Source organism: Macrobrachium nipponense, chromosome 40 (genome assembly GCF_015104395.2).
Source record: "Macrobrachium nipponense isolate FS-2020 chromosome 40, ASM1510439v2, whole genome shotgun sequence".
In the NCBI taxonomy this organism is placed as follows: Eukaryota; Metazoa; Arthropoda; class Malacostraca; order Decapoda; family Palaemonidae; genus Macrobrachium; species Macrobrachium nipponense.
The window spans coordinates 41,007,987-41,025,818 of NC_061101.1; the positions used below are offsets into that span (position 1 = coordinate 41,007,987).

The window sequence follows — 17,832 nt, forward strand, 5'->3', positions numbered from 1 at the left end:
GTAGTACGAATTTATAATTATTATTATTATTTATTATTATTATTATTATTATTATTATTAAGCAGTTCACTATGAACAGTTAAATCACTTAGGAGGTTTCCCAAAGGATTTGTTCTTAAGTGAAATGTGGAAAACCGAGCCAACTAAAATGACCAAGTTTGACAGCTGGTGTCACAACAGAAAAATACTACTTTCGAGGGAGGGACGCTGTGAGCCTCTACTGTGTTATATAATTAAGGCACGTCGTCAAACGTATTCCCGAAAGCGCTTTCCTAATGGGACAGAGCAAAATATAAAACCTATTTTGTAAGGAATTTCAAACAATGGCGGCAGATCACACATACCCTATGCTGGCACTGGAACATAGAATTCTGGCCAAAGGCCTAGCGCTGGGAACTATTATGTCATTCAGCGATGCAACGGAAATTGACACTGAATGGTAGGAGAGGTGTAACAGGAGGCAACTCTTGCAGTTGAACTTTGAATCAGTTATTAGAAGAGGGTGGGAAACAAGATGGAAGAGAGGTTATGATTCTGACTTTACTAAAATATACTTGTTGATAATATTTGTGATTCTATGGCAAACACATAGTATATACCGCTTTTGAATATGAGTCAAGTATAATACTAAGGCAAAAATTTTTAAATATACGGAAAATATTGTATTCTCCAGTAAAACTACAAATGTTTATTGGAGCTGCTTTCTGCGCAATTTTCCGTGAGATTTTACTATTTCGATGTCATTAATGAGTGTTCCTCAAACATGCAGCTTTTAGGAAGTGCTTTAGATCTAAGAATGTGAAATGTCCACAAAAACACACTATTCACTCGACAAGGATTTAACTGGGGAAAAATTTATAATAGCAGTAGTAATGGACCAAGAACACTACCCTGAGGAACATCAGAGATTACATTCCTGTATTGGTTATTAAATTTACTTAAGATTTAGATATTCATCACAAGGCTTGATATTCTTAAATCATCCTTTTTAGTTTTGACGGCTTATCCAGGTCCCGCACCGTTCCATAGTGTTCGCAGGACCCCATTATCAAATTAACAGTTTATTCGTAGGATCAGGATATATTTAATCACACTGCAAATTCCACATTCAGTGTTTGATCTTCCATATCGTGGCATCGATTATACAAAAAACGATTTGAGTTTCTTTTTGAAAGACTTCAACTCCTCAATCTGCCTCAGTTCAAGAGGAAGCTTGTTGTCTATATATAATCTAGGAACTGCAAATTTAAAGGCTCTGAAGCCATAGACTGAGGAAAACAGCGACTCTACCTACTTGAAACCGCCTGTAACTAGTCTTGTACCAGGTCGATTTATTGGCTGGATAAACTGTAGTAGGTCCCTCAAGCACGAAGGAGAGCCGGTCTCAACAACTTGATGGGGTCAAAACACAACTTTAATGTTATTCTGGCCTTCACCGGGAGCCAGTGAAAAACGATTAAGAAAGGTTGATCCTGTCCCGTGGAGCAACACCTTTTATTAGTCTAGCAGCTCTACTCATAATTTTTGTAGTTTCTTGAGCTGTACGTTGGCTAACTTACAGTACACCGAGTTACAATAATCTATACGATTTATAACACAGTTGATGACAATATTCTTAACAGTACTCTCATCATCGAGATATTTCCTCACAAAGGCTATGTTCCTAAGATGATATCCAGCAATTTTCACTACATTATTAATTTGAAGAAAAGAGTGACAAGCCACAGTCCAAGTACACCCAGAGATCCAGACCCTATCAGTTGTCTGGACCCAATTCTCACTTATATACACAGTTCATTAACACCCAGACTCCTCAAGTTACTTTCCTTACCGACTATCATAAGCAGTTTTATTTTCATTCAATTTCAACTATTTCAAAGTCCTCCATTGTTTAATATTCGATAGAACCTCATTTCATTTTCTATTTATATCCTCAATATTCATAACAATGAAATAGAATTGTGTCACCGGCATATAACTTATAGTCTACTCCAAGAGTGTGTAGTATATTAGACAAACTCATTTTATAGATACAGAATAGGACAGGGCCAAGCACACTTCCCCGAGGAACACCTCTCGTCAAAAGTTCATACGATGACACGGCATTTCCAATCAGTAGGCAGTACGACCTTTCCTTCAAATAGTCCTTCAAAAGCTCAAGGGCATCATCCACAACTCCGAAGGACTGGAGCCCATCTAAGTAAATCAATCACAACTGTGTCGAATGCAGCGATAAGATCCAAGAGCACCAAACAACCACACTTATCTGTATCCATCGCTTCCAAAAGGTCATTTACCACTGAACGTAGAGTTGTCTACGCAGAGTTGTTTAAGACCTAAGACCAGGTGGAGGAGAGATTGCATTAGAGATGATATGAGGGAGAAGGGAGTAGAAAAGGAGGAAATGACACAGGATAGAGGTAAATGGAAGAGACTCATTAAAAACGGCGACCTCGAATAAGGATAAAGGTGGGAGGAAGAAGTAGTAGTTGTTGTCTCAGTGGAATATAATTGTCTGTATGCAGATTAGCAATCAGGAAAAACACCTGCGGTATTTAGGTAAGCCATTAATTGCTCGATGATCGCATATTCCAGAATTTTTTATGTAAAAGATAAATTTGATAAGGCCTATGTGAACTCTTCTGCACAATTCGTAAATAATTATCAATCCACAAGAAAACTCCAAGTTTCTCTTCAAACAAATACTTAATGCCTGCAATGATCTTATTCACCAGAGAGAGAGAGAGAGAGAGAGAGAGAGAGAGCCTAAAAGCAAGACCCTCCACTCCTTCCCATCCCCTGCCCTGATGTGATCACCGTATCTTTTCTCCTCCTCCTTGAGATCGTCAAGATAAGAAAGAGGGTAAGAAAAAAAAATGGGCGTAGTAAAGATCTAGGCGTTGTCCTCGGGGCAAACAAGCCCACGTGACGCCCCATTTTCGAAAGGCCCCGCCGTCCAATTCCTTTCTCGTCTCGTTAATGATGAAGGAAGAGATCCTTCCCTTACCAACAGCCACCTCCAAGGACCACCTCCACCCTTCCCTCCCCCCCCCATCCCACACTCAATAACTCACGCTCGCTATCTCTTTAGAAGACAATTATTTCTTCTAGCCAGGCTCGCTTGAAAAGGGCCCCTTCATTCTTTACTACATATAAAAAAGATGGAAAAGGCTTATATATTGCGCTCTCCTCTCGTGGCGCGGCGGTAAACGCCCTAGCAAGTTGCGCTCTAGCCTAACACCCGAGGCATTCCTTCCTGTTCGATCCTCGAACAGAACCAGAAAAGATGAGATGAAGGAGTTTCCTAACATTCTTTATATACGCCTCTTTAGACCTAGGAATTATGTACGTCATTGATCGTCTACTGTTGTGGGCTGCAGTTATTATGGAGATGGACGAAGAAAAAAAAAAAAGGAAAAAAAAATTTGATGTCAGTGCTCTTTGTTCCGTCAAAAGTACCTATACCATCAAACCATGCAGACATCGACGAGGTAGTCCTCACCCAATGGGGTAAAATCGGACATAAGCTTTTCAACAATATTAAAAAATACGTTGAAATAAACACGGTCAAAAATATATGGGAAAATAAAACTATAAACAGTCAAAACAAAGACTATAACGAAGACCGCTCTCCAACGAAATGAAAAAGGCTCTTTCAAACAAATGAAAATGAAAAATACTAACTTTAAAGTGGAAAGGCTTTTCCCAAATATTTAAACAAAATTAACAATAAAACTCTTAACCACATTACAGGGAAAATGACTCTCTAAGAATATAACCCAGAGAGCCAGCAAACATACAAAATGAAAAAGGCTCCCTTTCGGAAATATAGGATCTATTTCACAAAATGAAAAGGGGAAATCTACCTCTAGAACAAAAACTGCAAAATATGTCAAATACAAAAGCAAAATTCCTCGCATACAAATTTAAAGGAAAAATATTTCTTAAATTGAAAAAAAAAATTCAAAATAAGAGTGCTATCTCTCTCTCTCTCTCTCTCTCTCTCTCTCTCTCTCTCTCTCTCTCTCTTCTCTCTCTCTCTCTCTCTCTCTCTCTCTCTCCCCTGATTTCATTTTTTCCTGATATATATATATATATATATATATATATATATATATATATATATATATATATATATATATATATATATATATATCAGGAAAAAATGAAATCAAAGGGGATCTCTAAAATAAAAAGGCTACCTCATACATATACAGGAAAGAAATGGAAAAGGCTGCCTCAAGTCAGGCAGAGGGGGATAATTCTACCTTAAAAGAGGGAAATTGCTCTCCTAAACCAAACACAGAAAAAATCTTCAAAAAAAATGAAAGGGAAACCGCTCGCTCTCTCTCTCTCTCTCTCTCTCTCTCTCTCTCTCTCTCTCTCTCTCTCTCTCTCTCTTATATGAGCCTTCTGAAGTAAACCCCTTTTACACCCCGTTATTCAGGGCGGCACTCACTAAGGAGAGGTTTATGAACGGTAGCTTTGCTATTAGTAGGGTGTCCCTTGCACCATCACCTCAATAAGGGTATGGGGTATGTAAGGGGGAGGGGGTCACCGCTCCCCAATCCCCCACCACCGAATAACAAGTTTCCTCATCTGCTCCTGCTTTATAATTTTCGTACTTCATCTCTCTCTCTCTCTCTCTCTCTCTCTCTCTCTCTCTCTCTCTCTCTCTCTCTCTCTCAGAATTATTCAGAATTCAATATAAACCCGACATAAAATGTTTTATATGCAAGAAAAACAACGTTGAAAAATAAATGTCTTCATCATCTTACAACCGTTATATATTTCACTTAGTCTAAACCTGAATAATGTGGTCACTGCGGAACATTAGCCTACAAATAACAACATACTTGAAAAAGCAAATGACAGTACGTTGTCACAGTACGTTACCTGCTTTGGAAACAGATCGACAAAACTTCACCTCACTTTTCAACTTTCGATACAAAAAAGATCATCCGAGCGAGCTGCCATGATTCGCATATAATTTCAAGATTAAAAAGCCCCTCCACACTATAACGAAGGGGGCACCAACTCTTCGGCATTACTCCGTCATGACTGATGGAATCTTGTATACCAATACCCAAGTTCTGTCGCGTCATTAACAGTCCGCCACACAACGTCATTCTGACATTTTCACCTTCTTCGTACTCTACCTCGTGGAATTGGAATATGAAATTCAGGCCTAGACCTATGAGGTCATTCAACGCGGAAGGGTAAATTAAGAGTAAAGGAGGTTTTAAAGGTGCAACGGGTAAAACCTCACAGTTGCAATATGGAAAATTTTTCAGTTAATGGCGGAAAGTATCATGGAAGAAAGAGAATATGAAGGGAGGTACAGTAAAAGGAATGAAAGGGGTTGCCGCTGGGGACCGAAGGGACGCTGCAAGGAACCTTAAGTAATTTCCTACAGTGCAGCATGAGGTGCAGAGATGGCACCACGCCCCCCGCCCCTCCACCCCCGGGGATATTCAGCCTTGTGAGGGCTGATGTCTAACAACCGTTTACAACTCACTGACTGGGTCAACATACATATTCTATATTTTCAACAATACAAACCTATCCACTGTCTTTACAATTGGGATAGGACGTAGACTCATCTGTTACAGGCCTCGAGTTCCAACACTTTGCACCACCAAAGTTATGAAAGATTTACTACGGTATTCAACGTCAAATGTCGGAAGTAACACCTCTCAAGCCCGCCACTAACGTTCAGTTACGCCTGCACAGTTCAACTGTGCAGTTACAACTGTGTAGGCATAACTGAACGTTAGTGGCGGGCTTTAGTGAGAGCTTACTACCCTTTATATTTCACTGAAGCGTCAATTTTTGTAGTAGACAACTAATTCAGATTTTACCGATACAATGTTGGTACTTCCAGAGAGGAAACTACATCATCGTATCCTGAAGAATCGGTTGTGACTTAACTTTCACAGTGAACTGGATGTGTGGTGGTTGGACGATTGTTGTATGTATTAGCCACTGTGGAAAAAAGAATGTAGTAAACCCACCTCATGCTATTATAAGTACTGTCGAGACTGAAAGCTAACATAGGCCTGGGGGGAAAATAAACAATACGCCTTCTTCTCCTTTGGAAGGGATGGCGACGGAGGGGATCGCCAGAAAGGTACAGCAGCCTTCAAGTTTCTCAGCAAGCTTCTTAGGGAAAGAGTGCGAACCAAGGCCCTGGCAAATGTTAGCCAAAACGATGCTCTCACAAACCCACTTGGCTAACTGCACCTTAGGCCAACTGAGGATAATAAGAACATTGATGTGATAATCGCATAGTAATGACAGCTCCTGTATTGCATTTAAGAGTTCTCTAAACTAGCGTTGATTACAAAATAACCACAGACATTCGAAAATGTAAAGCAAAACAAATTGGTCACGTTCAACAACTCTTCAAAAACAACAGGTTCAATACTGTCAACATACAATGCGAACATAAAGCTTACGCAAAGGAAATGTTACTTTGAGCTCTGCCTGTCTTCTTCGAATTCCATATTACCTAATATTTCCATTAGTTTACAGTAAAACAAATACACAACGTGAGGCACCACATTTAATTTTCATAATAAAAATACTAGACAGCTGATCCTCCCAGCATGTCACTAACAACACAAAAGACACACTTGGCGGAATTTCTTCACATTTGTACTACAGCGGCCACGCTTCGCATCATGACACGTTTGGCCAACGACGGACAGTAATATTTTGGAGACATTCCTTTGCCGCGTGGGACTGCCATTTGTCTGAATAACTTAGACAGATTCCAATTTGCTACACCGTAATTGTAGCAGAAATATATATCTGCTATCCAATAATCACAGTGCATGTTTGTACATAAAATTATATGTATCACAGTCCTTTGAGGTGGTTCGATAATGTGGAAAGAATCCACCGACGTTGGAATGCTATAGTAACGGGTGAATAATTTTGAGGAAAAAAAAGGCATTATTGGAAAGGAAGGGTTTTACCATTAAAATCCAGGACCCAAATATGTGTGTGTGTGTGTGTGTAAAATAGATGTGGGGGTCGGTGACGAAGAGACCACATTTTACGTGTGTAGACGCAGTCGACGTGTTGGTGGTGATTGTACGAACAATTGTCTGTATTGTTCGCAAAAACGCTCTGTATGGGCTTGTCTGAATGCAAAAATGGGCGGAGTTTCGTGGTCTGAACCAAGGTCTATAAGAACGATCTCAGCGGGAATCTGTCACGACCAGGTTGCTGGCTTGCGACTTACGTCTGTCATATACAGGTCGCCCAATGTATGTTTGTCTCTTCTAGAGGAGATGACGTTGTGTGTGTGTGTGTGTTGGTGTGTGTGTGTGTGTGGTGTGTGTGTGTGTGTCGTTCAGTGACCGGGACCCTAAAGTGTTGGTTTTAATTTAAACTGGGTTCATCAGTGATCAAACGGTTACAGTAAAATTGTGGGAATGATAATTATAATTTTTTTCTCTGGAGCCACAAGCTTAGTTGGAACGTCTTAATGTCGAAAATAATTTATATATATATTATATATATATATATATATATATATATATATATATATATATATATGTGTGTGTGTGTGTGTGTGTGTGTGTGTGTGTGTGTGTTGTGTGTGTGTGTGTGTGTGTGTGTGTAATAAGGAACATGAAAGAAAGTCCCCAGGTCCCAGTAACCTTACCACACCTGGAGTATAAAAAAAAATCACAGTAATTCATCAAAAATGACATTTTACGTGACTTAGGTGCAAGTTCTTCAATTAATTCTTTTTTCTTACTTACAGATCTTGATTGCAACTTTCGCGTCAAAATATTTCTATGGCACACGTGAGACAGATTTCCAGTCAGGTTTTAGATTATTTCCGGTATAGGCCTAAGAAATTCTCCCCACTCTGGTAACAGTTTCTTAGCAACTGCACAACATGACGAACAAGTTCAAGTAAGGGATATATAACTTGCCATATTTCTTAAAATATCAAAGATGAATTTAACTAGACTATTAGCCAAATGAACCTTAAGAACAAATTTGGTGTCTTCATCTACCAGAGCAGCAACACACCTACTGCAAAAAGTGGTGAGCAACGAGACAGCTTCTGGCTTGCAGCACCTACTCATAAAAAGAAACCTTGCAACCAATTTAGTCATCATCTTAACACTCCAATGCTTCAAAAAATGATCTGCAGAGAGGTGCAAGTCATTAATCTTTATTGGAATTCATTTTCTTTCTCCACCTTACTCCTCATTAGGATGACCTCACACGGGCCGATTTTCTAAGTTCCTTTTGATTCTTCTCGTCAGTCTTTAAAACCAGTAGCCAGTAACTTTTTTTTTTCTTTTTTTGTACACAAGCTGACACATATTCCTTCAACATTCCCACGTGTGTCATCTCAAGTCTGGCCCACTGCAGAAAATAGGACTACATGACCTGGTCGGTGGTCTGTCTAGACGCCTTTACAGAAGTGAAGTTCGTAAAACATAGTCCACCGTAGGCAACAGTACCTATGGATGCATTTATTATTCCATGCTTAAGCACACGCGTAGACAGAGCTTGCGTGCGCGCATACACGTGCGCAGATTTACACGGACAATTATGCCAGGATGTTACCGTTTACAAACCATCAGCTCGTTCCCAGCGATCTCTCTCTCTCTTCTCTCTCTCTCTCTCTCTCTCTCTCTGCGCTAGTGCACTAAATAAAAATAGGGTAGCGTCGAAATAAATACGTCACGAAACTACATGATTGGGCGAGAGAACGAGTAAGACTCCTTTTTGAAAACCTGAAAATATTTACATGAATGGACCCCTAAGCTACTTAAGTATCCAAATCGCTTATGCACATACTTAATTTTTTTCTTTCTTTTTTTGAGGCCTTCAATCCTCCTCATGAATCAAGTGCCGTAGCCAGCAAAAGGCCAGCATGATTTAATAACAGTAGGCCTAACGTGAATGCATCACCAAGGATAAAATGTCATGTCTAATGCAGACAGGCAAGGTTCATTAGGCCTAAGCATCGCATGGAGGTCACAAGGTAGCATCCTGCACTTGAACAAGAGCATATAGCGTGAAGAACAGCAGATATCTAATTAGGTTAGTACTACGTATAGTGCTCTTGATTCTAAATCTCCACAGATTTTCTCCCGAGTACATAAACACCCACCACCCCAGCCGAACAGTGTCACTGCTTGTTCGCAGCCAAGGTCATTAAACCTTATTTGTTATTAAATATTAAAATATACTTTTCTGTGCGTGTAAACAAGTTTGTTTGTTTGTTTGTATGGTGTTTTTACGTTGCATGGAACCAGTGGTTATTCAGCAACGGGACCAACGGCTTTACGTGACTTCCGAACCACGTCGAGAGTGAACTTCTTTTACCATAAATACACATCTCTGACCCCTCAAATGGAATGCTCGAGGACTGAACTCGCGGCCACCAAGTGAACAACTTGAATAACAATACGTCGGCGCATCCTTTATGAATGCAGTATGTATGTATATGTATGTGTGTGTGTTATCGCAGTTAATCTTCATTCTTTGCTAAGCAGCAGTTATTCTAAGAGCCAGGGGCCATATTTTTGCTGGAGATGACCAGGTTTGTAAAAGGTATTTGTTGAAAGGTCTTACCTTGGGGCATCCAATACTGCAACTCTTACAAGATTTGGCAGTGGTGGGTTGAGATTTTATGACGCCTTTGTCTCAAAAATGTGACTCCTTGAACTGGTCGAAAATATGGAGGTACGTCACATTATAATGTTAATATCTCAGTCAATTTTGGTCGCACAACAAATATTTATATATCAAAGTGTTGGCAAACGACCACAGTCACTGGTGGTATCTTTATAATAAAAGTTGGTCCCAAACATACGTCACCATGGGTCAAAAAACCAAAGCCCCCCTAAAAAAAAGTACCATTTATGAATAAAGTCATTTCTAGCCCTGACTGTCCTTGGAAGACAGTCGAATCTTCTGACACCTGACTGCTGCTTCCTTTAACTTTCTCCATTTTCCATCATTAAATTTCTGAACTACTACTACTTTATTGTCTGCTCTTTCTTGATGGAGTACGCAGCTAAAGGACGTCATCCTCTACTGTTATTATTAGTATCTGGGAAATTGTATAAAGGAAATATGCAACAGCCTAAAATATTTTCTTACATTTCACTCTCACATTCTTGTTGAATGACTTACATCTGACCATTGTTTAATTGATATTATGTGATTGCATATTGGTTCTATGTATTTCTACTCGCCTCAATCTTTTTTTTTCTCAGGAGTCTTAAAAAAATCATTACATGTGCTTTACAATTCTTTGATTTATTTTTTATTGAAAATTTTTTGGCAGAGAGAGAACTTCGAACTAGGTAATGGAAGTATTTAGGTAATGGAAGTATTACTTACTTATGAAATAATCCTCTGCTAAATAATATCAGTCAGGGTATAACCTTAACCATCTTCATGAAAGAGTGGCATATAATGATATTGGAATAAGGCCATATCTTACAAAAGTGTACCAAAATTGAAGACTATCTCAGAATACGTTTCTTGAACTAAATCATTCAATATAGTACTATAAGTCAAAATTAGCTGAACAAAATAAAAAATATATCGGCAAGTATTATTATATGCAAATTCTGGAACAAGAACTTTTACTTCAGTTCCAGAAGATCGCCATATTCATAGTTACCCCCAAATGGCTCTACATCATTGAAAGTATAACCTATTTGGCTTTAAAAACTTCCTGTATACAAAATCTATATGAAACTTGTGTTTTCGTACGGTAAACCTCGCATTTCGTGATTTACATGGTCTAGACATGACTTTATTCATAAATAAATGGTACTTTTTTAGTGGGGACCTTGATCTTTTGACCCATGGTGACCTATGTTTGAGGCCAACTTTTATTATAAAGTTACCTGTGATTCTGTGGTAGTTTGCCAACATTTTGATATATAAATATTTGTTGTGCGATCAAAATTGAATGGGATATTAACATTATAATGTGAATTACCTACATATTTTCGACCCGTTCAAAGAGCCGCATTTTTTAGACAAAGGCACAATCAAATTTAAAACTCACCACTGCCAATCTTTTAAAGAGTTGCAGTTTTGAATGCCCAAAAGAAAGACCTTTCAACAAATGCCTTTTAGAAATCTGGTCATCTCCAGCAAAAATATGGCCCCTGGCTCTTGGAATAAGTCTCGCCACCCGCGTTTTAAATTCATTTTGAAATTTGAAGCCTCAGCCGCCACTCTAAAAGCAGTTATTTTATTGCACTAAATATTCGAGCCACCGCTTTCGTCCAAGAAGCAGCACATTAATTATTCTTTAATAATATATAAAGACTCCATGTACACCAACAACGAAGACATTGCCCAATGGATGATATCACACTTGGATACACCAAAACTTCCATTTACTAGTCCAAAGACGAATTTAGTATTTTATGCTTCCAGTTCATTACTGGGACATAACTAAAACGTGGCTCTTCTGCATTTAAGGAAGTACACAATCTCCTCTGCATTTAAATGCATACCTAATAAAGTCATTTACCTGCTAACTGTTGCACTGCACAGAGTCTCTTGTTTTCATGATGGTAACGCTTATTACACTCTTGTGAAAAGTAAAGAGCTCTTTCGATAAAAAGAAACTGGGAAACATGCATAATGGTAGTTAAAAACATATACTACATATATTATTAAAAAAAAAAATGACCGTTCTAACAAAAAAAAAAACACAATTTCAACTTAAAAAGTAAGTTTACGCCAAATCAAGTAATATTTACAATATCCACCACCTAGACCTGACAACAGAAATTCTAAAAGAAATGTAATCTCTCTTTATAAAGAATTCAAAGGCAGAAGTCGACCAGGTTCTGACAGAAAATGAAAAATAATCTTTAAATATCTTTGAATAATCAACTTCCCTTGGAGAACCATGAAAATGATTCAAGCTGAATAGATCGGCCCCAGCTGTGTGACATGAATACCAAAATTGCTTAACGGCACCAAAACACGGTTGAACAATTTTACGTCTGAAATATATTCAAAACAAAGGGTGCCGAGACTCTTCGCTTCTTTAGTCTCATCATCATCTTTCGAACAGTTAATCAAGTCATTAATATGACGAGCAGCATTGTCATAAAACTAGATCGACCAATAAAAAAAAAAAACGATGCGTGAACTCTGACCTATTTCTAAAACAGCTTGGGAGCGAGAACTGTCATAATACCAGAATCTGGATAAGCTGACCACTAAAATATAAAGCTCAAATTCAAGATGGACAAGAATCACGAACAATACATTTAATACCAGTTACAATATACGTGGAAATTGGTATTGATAAGAAACTCTTCAACAAGGTTGGGAGTATCCTTAATATATATTACACAAAAATGCATGCAGAGAGAGAGAGAGAGAGAGAGAGAGAGAGAGAGAATTTAATAATTATATTCTGTCGGTGACTGAAACAAGCAAGATCGCATTGGTAATCCAAAGCCAAGCTTCCTCAGTCTGTATCTCTGTATCTCTCTCACCAAGAAAGCTCATGTCCTGCTTGCAAAGCAAGAATATATAAAGCGGAAGGTAACTTCAAATAATGGAGCCGACGGAATGTACAAAACCGAACACGAGAGAGAGAGAGAGAGAGAGAGAGAGAGAGAGAGAGAGAGAGAGAGAGAGAGAGAGAGAGAGAGAGAAATTTTAGTGAGCTCATCTAACTGAAGCTACCGATGAAGACGGCCAACACCATATTACAAAGGAAAGTTTTTGAAATAAACGGAACAGGAATTACAGACTTCTGTTAATGTTTTACGAGACAACAACGACACCATTGATATATTGATGGAAATACCGGAAGGAATATATGATGGAGAGCCTGCAACACAGATGAATAAATCGGCATTTACCATAGTACCCAAAATACCAGGAACACTTGAGTGCAATAAACACCGGACTATCAGTATCATGAGTCAGATCACAAAAATAATATTAAGGATTGTTTTGAACAAAACAAGAAATATGATACTCCCACAAATGGAAAATGAACAATGTGGTTTTATGAGAGATAAAGGGACAAGAAATGCAATTTTTATTTTGAGAATGTTGATGGGGAGAGTAATAGAAGTGAAAAAGGGTCTATATGTTTGTTTTGTTGACTATGAAAAGGCTTTTGATCGGGTTAGACATGTAGAGCTTATAAGGATAGTGGAACAGATAAATCTATATAGTGAAATGATAATGAGAGATCTCAGAGATATGGAAGGAATTAAGGTTGGAGGAGTCAATATTAATAATATCTGATATGTTGATGATACAGCACTTGTTGCAGACTCCCATAATAAACTTCAAGCTCTAATCAGTAATTTACACCAATCAAGCAGAGGAAGAGGTCTGTCAATAAACATTAAGAAAACAGAAGCTATGGTTATCACCAAGGATGAAATCCCCTCAAGAATAGATATAAGAATTAAGGCTGAAACAGTTAAAGAAACCATAGTTTAAATGATTTAGGATGCACTGCCACAAGTGATGGAAAATGCGAAAAAGATCAAGACGAGAATATTCATGGCAAAAGATGCACTTGATAAGATCAAGCAACTAGTCACCAACTCGAAAATATCTATGAATCTAAGGAGGAGGTTTGTGAAATGTTTTGTTTGGTCTGTATTGCTGTATGACTGTGAAACTTGGACCTCGAGGAAGACAGACGAGGAGAGGTTACAGGCTGCAGAAATGTGGTTTTGGAGAAGGATGTTAAAAATATCAAGGACAGAAAGGAAAACTAATGAGGAAGTATTAGAGTGAGCAGGCGTTGAGAGAGAGCTTTTGGCCTAAGGAAGTGGTAGACAAATGCGGTTTGTGGGTCACTTAGTGAGAAGACAAGAACTAGATCATCTATCTCTCACTGGTAAAATCAATGGAAGGAGACCGAGGGGAAGACCTAGACAAAAATCTACGTATGGAATGGTGAGAATGACTGGAGGAAGAATGTCTGCAGCTAAGTTGCTGCAGAGAGCCGGAAATAGAGAGGAATGGCGGGGCATGATTGCCGACGTCCTTGGGCATATGGCACCTGGACGATGATGATGACAACGACCAATGATACTCAATAAAGCTGTCTAGCCAAACGGGTAAGGATTATATTACCTTTAGAAGGCACACGAAGTCAATCAGGGGGCACGACTTAAAAATTGCCAAAGTGAACTGCACCAATCGAGTAATCTGATTAGGCCAATATGAACTGGTTTGGCTAGATGAGATGAACCACTTTTCAGTTAAATTATATATATATATATATATATATATATATATATATATATATATATATACTATTTATATTATATATAATATATATATATATATGTGTGTGGTGTGTGTGTATGTGTGTGCGTGTGTGTGTGAACGAGTTTTAAAACAATTCTTACTAACACGGATACCGACGAAATTTCATCTCATTATTTCAATTTATTTGTAGTTTGTGTAATCCACACAATTGAACTAAAAGGTAAAAATTAAACTGCTGATGTACTTTCGCTATTATAAAATCATTAGCACAACATTTGCTGTTCTAATCAGTACAATTTTTCACAATTGTCCATCAACTGCTATCAAAGGGCCAAAACTACATTAATGCCTGAATCAGTCAAAACTGAATAGGCTACACATACAAAACCGGACATTACTTTTATAATAATGTAAGTTAATTTTTTGTACGGTTATACTGTAACCTACAGTCACATTTTGTATATGGCCATAACCTGAAGTAAAGTATATATCGTATAAGTATATATATATATATATATATATATATATATATATATATATATATATATATATATATACGAACCTTGTATTGACTATTACTGAATCTCTATTATTTATCAATTTCATCCCACCTTTCGGAAAGGCTACGGCGCTTCCAGCTAAAAGCCTCTTATTTCGAAGGGAATACAGGAAAGCCCTCTTTCTTCCCCATAACCTCCTCCTACCTTAGCGGGTATAGATGTAACCTCAATCCAGTCTACCTATATAATGCCTCTCATTCCAAGGGTGCGAGTTGAATCTTAGCCTCGCAACCCCCCCCCCCCCCCCCCCCGACCACAAGTCCCAGAATATTGAAGTTTGTCTCCTTCCTAGAATTACCAAACATGTGCATTGAAGTCCAGCATTAATTCTCTCTCTCTCTCTCTCTCTCTCTCTCTCTCTCTCTCTCTCTCTCTCTCTCGTTTAGACGTACAGCTTAGTTTTCTTTAATCATTTTTTTTCTCTCTCTCGTGTCTAAACCTCAGCTTACAATTTCTGAAATAACAGTTTCATCTTGGTCATGCCTTTCCCCACAAACGTTTTGGTTTCAAATTAGTGAACGGGTGATGTAAAAGCAATTTGCATACTTAACAAATAAATAGTTTATATTTAGTAATATAAAGCTAAAATATTTAGTAAAATAACTCCAGAAACAAATTACACGTCCATCCAACTGAAGTGCCAGTTGTAAATGGTGTGTATGTGTATGTATGTATGTATATATATATATATATATATATATATATATATATATATATATATATATATAAAACTGGAATGGCCAAACATAACTTAGTGAAAATATTGCCGAGAGCCTAAATTATCTATAGAGAAAGCCATGAACATTTTACAAATCTATCAATAGGCATAATAGTCAAAGTGAAAACATCTAATAGAAAAAGTAAAACCTTCAAATAAGCACGCTTTCCTGATAAAAAAAAAAAGGGGGGGGGCGTATATTAAGCTCGTTAAAAGCAAAAGTGAATCATGAAAACAAATTTCCCGATACAGTCTTTTGCTCAATAGTCTAGACTCTAGACCGTAGTTTATAACCCAAGTTAACGAAAGCTTTACAAACGAATGTTATATGATTTTCAAACTGTGCTCAAATTTCAGAACGGTTTGGTTTTCATAAATGGAAGGGATTTGAAAATGGACGTTAATTCCCCAGCCCCTGCCCCTCAAGGACAGGTAAATCCAATTCAAACTTCATCAGGATCCCCATGAGGACCCGAAATGCCAATCACGTACTTAAGATCAGGACGTTAAGATTAGCACGGCCATATATCTTTCCTCCTGACCGTAGGATTTTAGTTCCATATCCCCCCCCCCCCCCCCCCCCCACAACACCCTTTCCCCAAGGTAATATATTCCTTGACCCTTACAGGTACGTATAAACAAAAGCAACTCCTTTCGGAGAACGCATGTATGCATACACACCCGTCAGATATCAAATATATATAAAATTCGGCCCGGATTTAAAAAAAAAATGAATGTTTACTTTCTGTTAGATCCGGGGAACATAACAATGCACATACGCAGAAATACAGTTCATGTGTGTATATTAGCATATATAAAGCATAAAATCGCCCATCTTTGCAACACAATATATAATAGTACCGACATTAACTAACCAAACGATGACGGTATGATTCACACTTGATCATCATAAAAATAGGCGATCTAATTTATGATAATAATAATAACAATAATTCAATTACAAAAGGCTGAAGGAATAAGACAATTTATAACCTTTTTCCGTACTTAATTATATAAGAAACCTTATGCATTACTGCTGCTACTATTAATAATAGAGGAAATGTCATTAAATTACTAAGTAATTACTGACTGTTCACGTCTCGTTTCTTTCGGCCTCCTCCCTCAACCCACAACATTCTACCAACAACCATGTACTGGCTCGTTGCTACGTTAAACAAAGCATAATGGAATTTTTGGGGGGAATGGATCCCTATCGTACTCTTCTCGTCCTATCCATGGATCTATCGCTGGTTGTTAACTCGAAAAGCGATACCACTTGTACCTATTCATAACTACACAGCTTTACTTCCATTTGAACCATTATTATTATTAGGTATTATTATTTATGGAGGAATTAGGGCTGCCACAGTCTCCAACTTTGACCTTTATCAATTAAATTCATCAATTTAGGGGAACGCGAACCATGCTGTATTAACGTCTGGCTCTAAGCGCCACTAGACTCACCGAATTCAATTTTGTTTTGCTAAAGAAAAACAAAAATCCTACAAATATATGTATCACTTATTCTGAAAAAACCACGGAGTGCCTGCGCAAGGTTGCCATCAATCTGATAGTTTAAATATATTTTAAAACTTAAGTAAAATGGACAGACAAGCTTGTCGAAATTAGTCTCATTTACTGGACTGACAAGCTTGTTGAAATTAGTCTCATTTAATATCAGGTATAAAAGTAGGGTGATCCAATTGTATTGGCGGCATAACCTCCCTGATCGTGTCTTGAGGTTGTGTTACACGCTTCCGGGAATCTCAACTCTGCACAGCATAATGAGATAATAATAATATTTACGCACACAATCCTTACTATTATAGCTTATAAGACTAGAGAGTTAATTTGAGGGGGAAAAACGAGAGGAATCTCATTTGAAAGCTGGCGACTTTTCGCTGATATGTCGATCAAATTGGCCTTAAGCAATTACGATTATTTCTGTACTATATACTTACCTTTACAAACAACAACAAAAGAAGGACTGCACAACAGGAATGTCTTTTACCAGGTTACCAGAATAATAGGGTAGGTACAACCGACAGATTTTAAAATTTGTAGAATACACTTAACGAAAAAATAATAAAATAAGAACAACTATGTTCACCTCTGTATTCTACTGTATTCATCTATTTTCTATAACTTACAGATATCAACAAAGACATCAAATAAAAGATAACGATAGTCTATTCTTTTAAAGGCTTTCGAGATCCTATAGCATAATTTTAAAAAATAAAAACCACTTTCCGCTTGTCACACCTAATTCAGCACTATAACTAG

The 17,832-nt window shown here is 37.8% G+C and overlaps 1 protein-coding gene across 2 annotated transcripts in view; it reads right to left on the minus strand.

Annotated features, from left to right (window-relative positions):
• Nucleotides 1-17,832, minus strand: part of LOC135212113 (frizzled-9-like) — a 113,808-nt gene that overhangs the window by 27,407 nt on the left and 68,569 nt on the right. The window lies entirely within an intron of this gene.